Source organism: Perca fluviatilis, chromosome 20, assembly GCF_010015445.1.
Source record: "Perca fluviatilis chromosome 20, GENO_Pfluv_1.0, whole genome shotgun sequence".
NCBI lineage: Eukaryota > Metazoa > Chordata > Actinopteri > Perciformes > Percidae > Perca > Perca fluviatilis.
The window spans coordinates 2,340,862-2,355,355 of NC_053131.1; the positions used below are offsets into that span (position 1 = coordinate 2,340,862).

Sequence of the window (14,494 nt, forward strand, 5' to 3'; positions counted from 1 at the left end):
CCCTTGCAAATGAACTAAATACTTTTTATGAAAGATTTGATACATCAGATTTCTCCTCAGAGCGTAATTCTATCAGACAACAACTTCATTGTGGCCCTCCCCTGGTTGTAACAGCTGAGGAGGTGCATAGAATCTTCAAAAAGATTGATCCAAAAAAGGCAGCTGGTCCTGATAAGATCAGAGGAAGGGTCCTAAAGGAGTGTAGGGAACAACTTAGCCCTATATTTGGGCAGCTTTTTCAAATCTCTCTTGATACACATTACATTCCAAAGGCCTGGAAAACCTCACTGATAGTGCCAGTACCAAAAGTGGCAAAACCCTCTGCCTTAAATGACTATCGTCCAGTTGCCCTAACATCAATTGTAATGAAAAGTCTTGAGAAGATTGTCTTAAAACATGTTCTAGGAGATGTGCAAGGGGTGATTGACCCTTTACAATTTGCATACAGGACAGAAAGGAGCACTGATGACGCCCTATTGTATATGCTCCATAATATTTATTGTCACCTTGATCAGCCCAAACGATATGCACGTGTGTTATTTATAGACTTCTCATCTGCATTTAACACCATTAGGCCTCACATTATGATGGAGAGGCTATTGCAGTTGGGAGTGCATAGTGATGTCATCAGATGGGTTGAGTCCTTTCTGACTGACCGAGTGCAGTGTGTCAGGGTAAATGAAGCTGTGTCTTCTCCCATTATTACAAACACGGGGTCTCCACAAGGAAGTACAATCTCCCCAGTCTTATTTACCCTGTACACAAATGAATGCAGGAGCAACACACAGGAACATGTTACAATCAAATTTGCTGATGATACAGCGATCGTAGGTTTGATACGGGACAATGATGAAACCAACTACCGGGCTTGGGTAGATCAGTTTATTGAATGGTGCAGGTCCAGTTGTCTTCTGCTAAACACAAACAAAACTAAAGAAATGATATTTGACTTTAGAAGTGGGGGCTCGACCCACCAGCAGATGACTATAGAGGGGCAAGGGATTGAAGTGGTAGAGGAGTATAAATACTTAGGGACAATAATAGATGCTAAGCTATCATGGAACACCAACACTGATGCCATCTATAAAAAGGGTCAGCAGCGACTGTATTTTATGCGGAAGCTGAGACAGTTCAGAGTAGAAAAAGACATGATGGTTCTTTTCTATCGCTCTTTTGTTGAGAGTATTTTGACTTTCTGTTCCATTGCCTGGTATTTGTCTTTGTCAGTGACAAATAAAAGTAAATTACACCGGATAGTTAATATGGCCAGCAAGATTGCTGGACTTCAGTTAAGTTCTTTGACCACGATCTGTGAATCTAGGGTGGTGAGGAAAGGACAAGCTATTTGTGGTGATGGGTTACATCCCCTATTCCAGGCGTATGAGGTGCTGCCATCAGGCAGAAGATATAGAGTGCCGTCTTTACAAACCAACCGGGCTCGCAAATCATTCATTCCTAAATAAATTAGGGAAAATAACTTGATCCTTTCTGGGTAATAATTATGTTTATTTATGTATGATGTGGAGATATTTGGGATTGTGTATTGTGGTTGTGGGGGGGGGGAGGGGTTGGTGGTTTTGTTGTTGCTCGTTGTTTATGGTCTGTTGTCTGTCTATCTGATGAGCTGTATGGTGCAAGATGAATTTCCGAAAGGATCAATAAATGTCTATCTAAGTCATTAGAGTACTTGTTGGTAGAATAGTTGTTAGCCGGAAAGTTAGCTTCTAGGCCGCGGTGGGTGCGGGCCTGTAATTAGCCTTGAAGCTAGGAGGTTCGTATCAGTTGAAATGGGAAACAGGGCTGCTACGGACGTAGTCCAGGTCCAGGTTAAAGAGCTTACCCCTGCGGTACCTTACTATCTGCCAGTCCGAGTCATCATCGTCGAAGTAGCCGTCCATCTTCTAGCTTCGTGGTTGGCGTGGTAGCAGTGAAGGCCAAACAGTGGCTAACTTAAAGCCAAACTGAAACAGCTATGGAGGAGTCTTGAGATTGTGATGGTGTGTCAAAAAGATTTATTTCTCAATAGTACAACAACGCGTTTCGACATTTGAAATGTCTTCTTCAGGTTGATAAGACAACAGTATAGCAAGTAGCTTATTCACAGCGGTATCCTGAGGCTAGTAGAAGCGCATTCTACCTGAGTTTCCTTAGTTACTTCGTGTAAACAGCCTACACTTGTATCTCGACCAATGAGCTAAGGTTATGCATCTCATGTTGCATTCAAGGAGCGTATGTGAGAGAGAGGGAGAGAAAACTTAAGTTTAGGGAAAGGGGAATAGGGAAAGGCCTCCAGGGAAGGAGAGGGGGGAGAGAGAGAGAGAGAACTTAGGTTTAGGCAAATAAAAAGCAAAAGGGTTAAGTTAAGGAAAAAAGTAGAGGGGAAGGGAATAGAGTGTAGAAATGCCTCCAGAGGGCATGAGAGGTTAAGTTTAGGAGACGAGAGAAGGATGGTTGGGGTTAGGAAAAGATGGCGGGGGGGCGGGCGGGATTTGGGAAGAGAGATGGGGGAGGATTAAGCGGGTTGGGTTAGGGGTTAGGAGTTAAATACAGAGAACAAACTACAAGTGGGGGCTGAATTCCGCCCGTCCCCTCCCACCCAGGGGAGGGGTTCTCTGCACAAAAGTGCTGCTAATAACCCCCTAGGGGTTAACGTTAGGATTTTGGAGGCCTGGGGTCAGGCACAAAAGTGCTGCTCGTGACCCCCTAGGGGTTAAGGTTAGGGTTTTGGGGGCTTAGGGTTAGGCATAATAATGTTGCTAGTAACCCCCTAGGGGTTAAGGTTAGGGTTTTGGAGGTTTAGGGTTAGGAAAATGGGTTAAAGTTAGGTACAGGGAGTGGGAATTTAAGGTTAGGCAAGAGAAAAGAAATGGTTAAGGTTAGGGAAAGATCTCTGGGTTAGAGGAAAGGAGTGCCTATCTCTCATGAAGGCCCCCGGGAATCAAAGTCCCTAATTTGGAGATCCAATTACGTTCAATGTTGCGTCCAACCTGTACAGTCCAATTCAAATTTGCTTCCAGAATCGTCGCCCTTATACTTGGCAATCCATGCTCTACAAAATGTTTAACCAGGGGATTGTTGAGATTCTCCTGGTTAATAACATTGTATCTGTGCTGTGTGAAGCGGGTCAGTAGCGTGTTCCCCGTCTCTCCGACACACTGCAAAGGACATCTAAAACATCTGCCTCTTTAGTTATGTTATTTTCTACTGTTTTATAACGTCTATAAAAACTGTTCAATCTTCTTGATTTGGGTGGGTTCAAAGGTCGCAATTTGGACCTGACCAAAAAGTCCTTCAAGTTTTTATATCTTCTATAAGCGGCAATAAGCCTATGGTCTTTTAAAAATGTTTTTCCTCCTGAGTGATTGAAATTATTTTTTAATTTTCGGACTAATGACATATTCGCTTTGAGTATGTAACCACAATAGCCAGAGTTAAATTGACACAAATGGGTTTCACCTCTTGAAACGTTTTGAGGGCCCTGCGCAGTAAGGTGGTTGCGTAGCCTCTCTTCAACAAAGATGAGAAGAGGACCTTGAAAGCGACTTTAAAGTCCTCCCGTTTTGTGCAGATTCTATCAAACCTTAGCAGCTGGGACTTCACTAAGCCTGCAAATGTATGTTCGTGGATGGTAACTTGACCTAAATAAAAGTGAATGGCTATCAGTCTCCTTGAAAAATACTTTAATATCCAGTTTGAGTGTGTCTGAGAATTGGGGTCCCTTAAAGGTCGATGTATCCAGAAAATTAATGGAATCTGAGCTCAATGTCGCTGTGAGGTTAATAGAATCGCTGTATTGATTCAATCTGTCCAAAAAGTTATAAAATTCTGCCACTGAATGGATCCAAATACCTGAAGTAATGGAGAGGCTGTAGGGGGCAGGAAGCTAGAGCTCCAGCCTCCCAGCGTGCAATAAAAATTTTGCGTATGCTGGCGCGTAAATTCGTCCCATAGCTGTGCCGCGGACTTGTAAATAATAGTGGCCGTCGAACTCATAATCTCTTTATCGCTCAGGAGGAAATTCTTTTGTTTAGTGTTGATGAACTTTGTGATGTAAACTTTTTGTTTCTCTTTAAATGGGTTTATCCAATTTTTTATAATACGTATCGTTCAATTGTCTGAATCCCTCGTGTAAATAGTCGTCTCTATCCATAATAACCACGGCGCTCTCCTTATCCTCCGGTTTCAACACAATGTTATTATTGGACCTGAGCTGAATTGGACCAATTTTGACAAATTGGATTTGGTCCAGCCAACCCTGTAGTCATGTTGAAGAGTGTTTAGATCCAATTGGATTAACTGCGAAACTTCCGGGGGCAAATGAGCCAGAGCAGGAGACCAAGTAGATTTTGGCATGAACGGTAGTTGTGTGGATTCTGGTTTATTTTGATAATAAACAGCTAGCTTCAAATGCCTATGGTAGTTTTGCACGTCAGCTCTTAAAATGTCCCTAGTCTCTTTGTGAGTTTGCTTATGGATAGATGGGATAAACGTCAGTCCTCTGTCAAGTGAGGTAGTCTGCGCAGCAGTCAAAATGAACGACCTTGAAAGATTAACAACTGTTTTCAACCCCACAACCTCTGAGGTCTTCAGGGGGACATTGTGTTTAAATGGTAGACCCAGTGTTGAAACATTTGGTTAGCAGTGGGCTCAGTCCAATGAATATTGTCGGCTCTTGTAATGAAAAGCGCTCTTGACAGTTGTGAAATATGGTCAGGGTAGGTAACCTAATGTTCATTCATCTCTCTCAACTGTTCTTGCTCCTGGTGTGCTAGGTGGCGAGAAAAGTTGAGGATAGGGATTAAAACTCGAGCGTTTGGAAAGGCTACTGAAGCCACCTGAAGAACCTTCTCTACACATGGAATGGTAACCGGCAATTTCCACTGGATGCGGAACGTCGACGTCCCGACTCCGTCCCAGTTCAGTCAGTCCGCAGCAGATACGCAGAGCTTCTTTTTTTGACGGACGACAGAGAGCTCCGCAGCAATTCAGCACACGGCAGATAGTGCGGGACAGGAAGGCGAGCACAGAAACAAAATAAATATCCAGTTATTTTTCAAAATAAAATACACCGTGCTCACGGCGAATCATATTTCCCTGCACTACACCTTGAAAACACAGCACACAGTTCCCCTCTACTCCTCTGGATGGAAACAATCTGTTGTTGGTTTTGTGGTTCTATTCTACCTGAATTCGGGTCCTCGTGACTACAGCTGTCAGTCACGGCCGCAGCCGTTCCGCAACAAATCCGGACCCAGTGGGTATTGACGGACGGCGGAGCGCGGAGCCGGTCCGCAGCTGTTACGCATCCAGTGGAAATCCCTGGTAACTCTCACCGCACTTTTAGATCTGTCATTAATACCAAAGGAAAGAACGAGCTTTTCGACCTTTGGAGAAACAGCAGTGTGAGCCAACAAGGCTTCTGCATGTTCAAATTTGGCCCCTGGATAGCTCTCAACTTGAATATGCATCTCTTTATAGGCAGGGAATCTACATAGATTTGAATCTCCGATAAATAACCAGCTTTTTCGAGCCACCAGAGACCAGTCGTTCATTTTGTCATCTGTGCTGGCATGTCTGAAAGGTGAACACAGTGTTTCTACAATAGGGGTTTCAAAAGTCAGACTAGTCTGTATGAGTGCTGTGTTAAGTGGCCCTATGTTCCCTAGTGGTGAAATACCTTCTGTGGTGATCACACCTCGAGATGGCCGCATAGCCACTTTCTCAGGGGTCTCTCCATCTGAGACCGTGATGCTGATTGGTACAGGGGTCGAGGGACCTTGGTTTGGGGCATCAGTGGCTGCTCTTCTTGATCCTCTATCACCACATCATTCCAGTTTTGCTGCAGTCTTGTGCGTGTTGGCTGTGCGGTCCTGTCATCACAGACCTGTACCTCCGCCGCCTTGCTCTGTGCTACAGGGGAGACAAGTGTGCGAGACTGTGCAGCAGGTTGAGTGGTTGGCTTAGTGCGGGACTGTAGAACATCCCCGATTTTAGCATAATCTGTGGCCAAAATGGCTCCGAGCCCATGCTGCAGCTATATCGTAGTTTGCCAATCATCAAACTGTAGCCCAACCAAGCTCTGCAGATTAGCTTTTATTGGCTCAACATAATGTCTCTGTAAGATCAATAATGTTGATTCCTCCCACATCTCTGCATTTCCTTTCACTAGTCCATCAGTTTCAGATGTCGGCCCTGCAGGTTTAATTGCCTCAGTGATTAGCTTAGTTAGCTTAGCAATAGCTCATGGAGGATTCTGTGCAGAGGCATTAGCATGGTGATGAGCAGCTTTAATGATTTTATGGATAGTACGAGTCACAATAGTAAAATCTGGGTCAGGCTGGCGCTGTGCTGGGGCTGCTGCCCATTAGTTGTTAGCCCACCTTTGGTTACTGTAGTCTGACTGTTGGCGTCCCTGTTGCGTGCTTCTCTGTCTGGATCGGCCGCGAGCCACTCTGCCCGCGGGTCCCGCTGTTGTTCTGGGCTTGACGGCGGCGATTCCACCGGCCGTTTCTGCCCTTCCAAGCTCTGTTGTTCAGCTGGTTGTTGCCGGTAGCTATAAGAGGCATGCTGTTGAGGGCCGTTGTAGCTATAAGGGGCCTGTCGTTGAGGGCTGTTGTAGCTATTAGGAGCTTGTTGTTGCGGGCCTTTGTAGCTATTGGGCCTGGCTACGTTAGCATAGCTAGCTTGAAAGCGGTTGCTATTAGCTCGGCTAGCATAGTTGTCAGTAGGCCCGTTATCATTGTAGCTATACTGATAATCGTTAGCAGGCCTGCTAACGGGATAGTAATAGCTATAATCTGGTGTATTAGCTGAGTAGTTAGCACGTTTTGCATTCATATACATTGGCTCATTGCTAATGGGGTAGCTAGCATACTGGTGTTGGTCAAACGAGGGTTGTCGGGGCTCGGGGGGCTCGCCGAACTCCCGGGTGGTGAGTCGTCCCCTCGTTGTCCCTGGTTCCTCCTCGTATTCACCGTCAAAGCAGTCCTCATAAAAGACGTCCATTTTGCTACGAGCCGTCAGCAGTGAAGCAGAAAACAGCCTAGCTAAACTAGACTCAGTGCAACTAAAATAGACTAAAGAGTCTTCCAGGCGTGATGGTGTAGCTGTCAAACTTGTTTATTACAACGCGTTTCGACATTTAAGTCTTCATCAGGTTGTAAAAGATAACGATACCAGATTCTCGGCCACATGGGCGTCTGAAGTGAACATAGACGGTACAATAATGATTACCTGTCTTCCTGTATACGCCCACAAATAGTAAATTAACCAATCATGTCTATCAATCACAGGCTGTGTTGCCTTCAGGGAAATCCGACTCCAGAAAATCAATAACCATATTATCCCAAAACATCATAATATATGCAGTAAAAATAAATAATTCCAACATATATGAGCAGTGTTGCAAGAGAGAGGTTAGCTTTACGGTAAAAGTTTGCCTCATGCGGACGATTTAAGTGCAATAAAATAGAGACTGATAGAGAGAGAGAGAGAGAGAAAAAAGTTATTTTCAGAACTAATGTTTTGCTTTTTTAAATTGTGACTTAAATGCATGATGTCAAAGTCGTAGTAGGCTATTGGGCCAATATGATGTGAGTTGTTGTAACATTGGATCCAACCCCAGTTATGGGTTAGTTTTAAATACATACCTTGTATTATTCCAGTGTAGCAAAAGTATTTTGATGCACAAAGACTTGTGTATGAGTTTGGGCCCCGGCTCTTCTAATTTTCATGTCCACGAATACAGGCCAACTAATGCAATGGTGGAGAACAGAGAGAGTCCAACAGAAGATGCGGTGGAGAACGTAGAGCGACCAACTGAGGATGCAATGGTGGAAAATGTAGAGCGACTAATGGAGGATGCAATGGTGGAGAACAGAGAGCAACCCTGTCCTGATTCCCAGTCATCCCAGAGCATTTTGGTGCTTTTGACAATTCAATCAGAGAGACTTTGTTGCAGATATGCAAAGTAAGAAGGTACATAAACTTTGGAGATTAGACTCCATTGTAAAATATATATATATATATATATATATATATATATATATATATATATATATATATATATAGATATATAGATTGTTGAGGTTTAAAAAAAAACAAACATATCCCCCGATGGTGACAAAAAACCCGAAGACCGGAGGAAAAAAGCCAACAGGGAGCCGTACGCCGGAAGAAGACCGAGAACACTGTGGTTGAAGATGCCTGGAGGTGGAAGTGGAGGAGGCGGTTTGCACTCTCGTCTGAAAATACAACTGACAGAAGCAGGGGAGAGCACAGATTTAAAACATGGTTGTCATGCTGTGATTGGCTTGAACATATGTGCCTGATTCTGATTGGTTTACACGAACGTCATTCCCACAAACCAGCTGATGAGTTTAAGAGAAGAGTGTTAACGTTAATGAAGTCTCCCTGACAGAATTTACGCTGAGCTACATTTCAGTGTCATTGTACTCTGGCTTTGACAACAGCACCCTCACCTATCCATGGCACCCTACTATGTGCCAGACTTGTGACTGTACCATCCAAACAACTTTAAATATACCAGATTTTCCAAGTGAGCCTGCAGATGGCCTCTCTGCATCACACCAATCTGAGGTATGTATATGAACACATACCTCAATTTTATTGAGCACACAATAACAATCTTTTATAATGCTCCATGTATCTTCTTTTCATTTGATTTTTCTGGGTATATCGTTGTTGGTCATGGTCAGTAGTTCATATTTGATCTTCAACCGTAGATGGGCCTAGCAGCCCCCTGCTCCCGCACAATCAGCCAATTCTGCGATTAGAGCAGGTTAATTTCCTTTAACACATTACCTGCTCCACTCCAATTTTTACAAAAAACATGTATAGTAAGATATTTTGTTATGTATGTATACTCTGAAGATGAAGCAGAGACACTGAAAATTCATAAAAATAATAGGAGCAGTGAGTCTTATCCTCTTGGTCTTCCACGCAAATACTACTTGTCATGCCAATCATTAAGGTTACAAGACATATCTGCAGCATAAAGTGTAACTCATTGTATGCGGCTCCTGTTTCTTCAAGAAAAATAAAATGACCAAAAGATACTTGAACCTATTACACACACATCTGATTTGACTGTTCTTTTAAAGGATGCTCCTGTCAGGACATTCTGACCAGACAAGCTACAGCTATCGTGTTGACTGCAAAAGAAAGACACCATCTTTCGCAGGTCTGTCCGCATGCAACATGAACATAATTTACTCTTTGGCTTTGTTGATCATCTGCAATGTCAAATCTGATCATTAGATAATATTTAGATTTGTCTATAAACTGTCACAGTCTTGAGTGCTCTTGCTATGAAGCTTGTATACCATTTAGCATCATGCTTACCTCTCAAAATTAATTAAATCCTCTATTTTGAGTGTAGTTAATCTGACAGTCTATCAAGCATCACAAGCATTGATTATTTTTTTCAGTTTTATGTGCAGTTAGTCTGTTCCCTTCGCAGCTTCTTTTACTGTAACACAACTGACATCTCTGGGATGTTTTATTTTTTAAACCTGTGCAATTGTTTTTGCTCAACACAAATTAGATAGGCATTTATTTTGCATTATGCTTTATTGCCCTGTTATTCAATTGATAAGTTCATTGTTTCCCTATTTAAAAAAAAAAAATTATTATAGTTTGTTTCTCTTATTAATCCTCATTGAAAGGGTGGTGTAATCTCTCTGAGGGCAGTACAAAATGAATGTTTTATATTGGACTATTGTGATGTAATGTTATTTTTATTTGTCCTTTTGGGCCTGTTTTTCAGACCGGTGTGAATAATGTTGTGGCGGCAATGCAACAGTACCAAGCTGTGTTGGTAACCAATCTGAGGAGTCTGCAACGAAGAGTATTCCAACAACATCAGGGAAGTGAACGTGAAAAGGAGGCTCTGGTAGTATTTGACCGGTTGGAGGATCTGTTTGCCTCTGTTTCAACAACGTACAGGCAGGACTGTGTGATTAAGGACTATTTCCATTTTGTAGAGTCAGAGGAAGTTACTGTTGGGAATACTGCTTGCTTTGATAGATAGATATATTGATAGATGATCCACAGAAATACAGAAGTAAATATTTGCATGACATTACAGATGGTGAATTCATGAAATCACACCCCTTATTTTCTGCCTGGCCCTCTGCCTTACAGATGATGCTTTACTCTGACATTGAAATTTGCAACCCGCTTGGGTCTCATGCTTGTAAGAATAAGTTGGTAATGTTTATTATACATTTGGAAACATTAATCCAAAATATAGATAAAAAAACTGGCTTTGATTCGCCTACTCGCCAATGCAAAGAAGAGCGAACTCTCTGAATGTGGAGTTGATGGAATTTTGGGAAGGCTGCATGAGGACCTAGTAAGGCTATATGAAGGTGTTAGAATTCAAATTGGGAATGGTGAACGTGAAAATATATGGAGCGTTAGTTTCGATATGTGGGGACACTTTAGCTCAGCATGAGCTTTGTGCTTTTAAAGAGTGTGTTGGTTTTGCTTTCAAGAAATGTAGACAGTGTGAATGTACATTTGAGGACATGCAATTGTATTTTGATGAGGATTGCTTTGAAGAAAGGGCAATAGAGAGACATATGCAGCAGTGTAGTGATATTGAGAGGGCCAATACTGAGTATCTCTGAAACTGCTTAAAAACTACATTTGGGATCAAGAGAATGAGTAAACTGGTAGAATTCCCAGCTTTTAACTTGATCCAACAAACACCCCAAGACATCATGCACGTAATTCTGGAAGGCATTGCCCCATTAGAAATCAAGTGTGTGATGAAATATGTAGTACTTTTAGGACAACTTGACATGGATGTTCTCAATAGTGCATTTCCCTACTTTCCACTTGATGTCAGAGATAAACCAAGCACTATAAGCCACAGCACATTAGCATCCATTGACAATAAATTAAAGCAGTCCTCAGGCCAAATGCTTGTTCTTGTCACAAGTGGGGACAGAACTCAGACGCGGAAACTGTAGTGGTGCAAAAGAACAATTATTTTATTTGGCTCAGAGTGAGAATTATTTGTGGGAGAAAACTGGTCCGTAGTGGGTTGGAAAAAGGCAGTAGAGAATGACGAGGGATTCAGGGTTTGTAGTTGGCTGGAGATTGGCAGTGAAGACGGCGAGGGAAACTGGGTTTGAGGTAGGCAGGAGACTGGTGTAGAGATGACTGGGTCCAAGGTCCGGTAGTGGTCTGGTAGTTGCTGAATGTGAGTATTCTACTAGAACACGGAAACAGACAAGTTAGATTAAGGCAAGAATCAAATGACAGCTGCAGTAAACTCATACTCGGGGTAATTAACAATCCAGCAGGGAGAGGAAGGTCACACTCGGCTTTAGAGGCAGGTGATGAACTGATGAGTCTCAGGTGAATTGATTGGGAAGTGATGCCAGGTGTGGGAAGAGAGCAGCAGGAGGAGGCGTGTCCACACACTGTGGAAAATGACATTAGGGAAGAAAAAAAACACACCAGCCACACTGCAAGCACAACCAAACGAGGAAATGAAACAAAAACACAGTCACACCACACCAGAGGCCTGTACTACGAAGCAAGATTTAGCGTTAACGAGGTAACTTCAGGTTCAACCCAGGGTTTTCTGTATCACGACGGTGGATCACTTGGTACCGGGTTCAATCGCAGTGATAACTTATGCTGAACACCTAACCTGGTCGGGAGCAGGTTAGGTTGGAGATCAGAGATCAACCGGTGTAAAAGCACCGCCTACTGACCAATCAATTCTCGATTGATAACGGTGTCAACGTTCTTAGAAGATCTGGTGGAGCTCGGTGCGCGGAGAGAGAGAGAGCGGTGCGCTCATAAAAGTTAAAACATTTAGAGACAGACAACCCATTCCCTGATGGGTATCTTTATGAAAGATATAGATTTTCAGCAGAGGGAATTACATATTTGTCGGCTCGTTGAGCCGTGTGTTGCCAATGCGCACATCGGTTAGAATTATGTTTTTATTTTCTCTCATGATTGCTTACCACTGCAAGGGTTGCAACTGATAATATAATAGGCTAAAGCAATGACAGTTTATGGAAAGCACACATGTAATTGTGGTCAGATCTTGGTCCTGACTGATGGGGAAGTGATATTAATAAGCGTTGTGACGTACGCATTTACAGTGTTGGCTATTTTTTTGCCAGCTTTCCTTCCTGTTTTAGGAAGCAGCGACTGTATTGCGTTTTCCCTGTAAAACCGAGTCTGTGTTCTTCATATTTATGTAGAATTATAGTTTGCTCTCCTTTGTAAAATATGTGGCTCTGGTAGATGTTTGCGATTGGTCGTGCTGTGCAAACACCGCCTCTTTTATGTGAACGCGCGGGTTGCTGATTGGGAAACCCTGGGTTGACTGAACTAGTTGATAACCAGCGCCGTTGTACAGCTTATGCGGGATCGCGGTTGTTAGGTTAGGTGAAGCCGGATAACTGAACTAAATCCAGGCCATGTTGATCTGGATTTGTAGTACAGGCCTTAGGTCAGGAACAGGTTAAGTTGGAGATCAGAGATCAACCGGTTTAAAGCACCGCCCACTGACCCATTAATTCTTGATCATAATGGCATCTTAGAAGATCCTGTGGAGCTTGGTGCACGGATAGTGAGAGGTGCGCTCCGAAGAGCCAGAACATTTAGAGACCGACAAACCCTTTGTCATTCCCTGATGACTATCTTTTTGAAAGATATAGATTCTCAGCGGAGGGAATTACATATCTTTGTCAGATTCTTGAGCCGCATGTTGCCAATGCGACACATCGAAGCCATGCGCTCACAGTCCCACAGACTGTATGCTTAGCGCTGCGTTATTTCTCTACGGGTTCATTCATGATGTTCACCGTTGCATATGAAATTTATCATACTCAATTCAATTTCAATTCAATTTTATTTAGAGTATCAAATCATAACAAGAGTTATCTCGAGACACTTTAAAGATAGAGTAGGTCTAGACCACACAATTTACAAAGCCCCAACAATTACAGCAATTACAGTAATTCCCTCAAGAGCAAGCAGTGCGACAGTGGCGAGTAAAAACTCCCTCTTGGGATGAAACCTGGGACAGACCCAGGCTCTTGGTAGGCGGTGTCTGACGGGCCGGTTGGGGATGTGATGAACAGTGGCGATAATAGTCACATTAATAATGGAACAGTGACTTCAAATGGTAGTCGTAGTAGTTCATGTCATATCAGGGCGCTGCAGGGCGTTACTCCTTAGGCTTCCCGAGGGTGATTGGTGCCATCGACTGCACCCATATCCCCATTTCTACATCGCTGGGGGAGAATGAAGGCGATTTCATTAATCGCAACTCATACCACAGCATCAACTTTCCGGTAAAGCATAAAGAACAGGCAACACGTGTGGTCGTACTGGTAAAAGAGGAGTCCTTCTAATGCACATTGATGTTTCCCTCACATTAATGCAGTTATGTGGATGGACTTTTAACACAAGATGATTTTGCAGATGACTTGTGACCATCAATGTTTGGTTACCAGCATTGAGACAAAGTGGCCTGGGTCTGTCCATGACTCCTGGATCTTTAGGGAGTCTGCACTGTGCCACAGATTAGAGAAAGGTATGGCAATTGCAAGTAATATGTTGCATGTTTGTAATACTGATAATGCTAATATTAATTTTCATTTTCAGGGCTCTTCAGTGAATTGCTGGTAGGGGACTGAGGGTACGCCTGCCAGCCCTTTCTGGTGACCCCCTATCCTGACCCGAACACAGGACCACAGAATGCCTTTAATGTGGCCCTTAGCAGAACAAGAGTCAGGATCGAGATGACCTTTGTCATCATTAAAGCCTGCTTCAACTGCCTACGTGGCCTCCGAGTGGCCTCAAATTGTGACAGCCTGTGTCGTGCTCCACAATGTGGCCTCGATAAGAAAGGAGAGAGCCCCACCTGTCAGCCAGCAACCTCCAGATGTGGTAGACCCCATCACCCTTGACTACCCTACTGGCAGGGCCGTGAGAGAGGCTATTACACAGCAGTTTTTTGTTTAAGGGGAGACTAAAACATGTTTTTATTAACAATTCAGTTGGGCTATTTTGGTTCCATAGCATTTGAGCTATACAGATTTTCTTTAATGGTTGTTGCCACCACATTCTGATTAATGGAGTGATAAAACAGAGATATCCAAAGTGCCCTCTGTAAAAACTTTGGACTCTAATATGTTGACGAAATGAAACAAGGATTTCTATTCAGTCTTATTCCAATGTTCTGATTTCCATCCTGGAAATGTATGCAAATGTAATCATATTTTACAACTAAATGCATCATTTGCTCATTTAAACATACATTTACAGGAAACTAGTAATGAAAACAATAGTTGACCTAATATTAGTTATCAACTGGGGAGGTTTCATGTTGATATGTTATCCCTATTCACTGGGGTGTCTCCCCCTTAACCCCTTCTGTTGTCCTTGGATCGATTTAACCCATTTTCTAATAATTTCCATATCAGTAATTTGGGTT

General features: G+C 43.0%; 1 pseudogene; it reads left to right on the plus strand.

The window, feature by feature from the left end:
- Positions 1–11,091: 11,091 nt before the first annotated feature.
- LOC120548874 lies at positions 11,092–14,022 on the plus strand (annotated as a pseudogene).
- The last annotated feature ends 472 nt before the right edge of the window (positions 14,023–14,494 follow it).